Below are 622 nucleotides of genomic sequence, written 5' to 3' on the forward strand. Positions count from 1 at the left end.
AATGTCCCCAGGTGCCTCTAGGAGCCCCCAAAACCATCCCCAAGTCCCCCAAAAAACATCCCCAGGTCCCTCTGGGCGTCCAAAAAAGCTCCCCAGGTCCCCCTGAGAACCCAAAAAACGTCCCCAGGTGCCCCAAAAAAGTCGCTGGGTGCCCAAAAAATGGCCCAAAGCTCCTCTTGGTGCCCCCCAAACGTCCCCAGGTGCCCCTGGGTGCCCCAAAACCCACCCCCAGGTGCCAAAAAATATCCCCAGGTCCCTCCAGGAGCCCCAAAAATCTCCTCAGGTCCCACTGGGTGCCCAAAACCTCCCCAGATGTCCCTGGGAGCCCAGAAAATGTCTCCAGATCCTCCTGTGGACCCAAAAAACGTCCCCAGGTGCCCAAAAAATGTCACCAGGTCCCTCTGGGAGCCCCAAAAATGTCCCCAGGTCCCCCTGGGCGCCCAAAAAACATCCCCAAGTCCCCCCCAAAACATCCCCAGGTCACTCTAGGAGCCAAAAAAATGTCCCCAGGTGCCCCTGGGTGCCCAGAAAATGTCCCCAGGTCCCCCTGGGTGCCCAAAACATGCCCCCAGGTACCCAAAAAACGTCTCCAGGTCCCTCTGGGAGCCCCAAACCCATCCCC

General features: G+C 59.2%; 1 long non-coding RNA gene across 1 annotated transcript; it reads left to right on the forward strand.

Annotated features, from left to right (window-relative positions):
* The first annotated feature begins 135 nt into the window (after positions 1 to 135).
* Positions 136 to 516, forward strand: LOC118452263. Its single transcript, XR_004841964.1, has 2 exons — positions 136 to 232; positions 396 to 516. It is a non-coding gene; the product is annotated as an uncharacterized LOC118452263 (long non-coding RNA).
* The last annotated feature ends 106 nt before the right edge of the window (positions 517 to 622 follow it).

This window comes from Egretta garzetta, unplaced genomic scaffold (genome assembly GCF_000687185.1).
Source record: "Egretta garzetta isolate BGI_Z169 unplaced genomic scaffold, ASM68718v1 scaffold2635, whole genome shotgun sequence".
NCBI classification, from domain to species: Eukaryota; Metazoa; Chordata; class Aves; order Pelecaniformes; family Ardeidae; genus Egretta; species Egretta garzetta.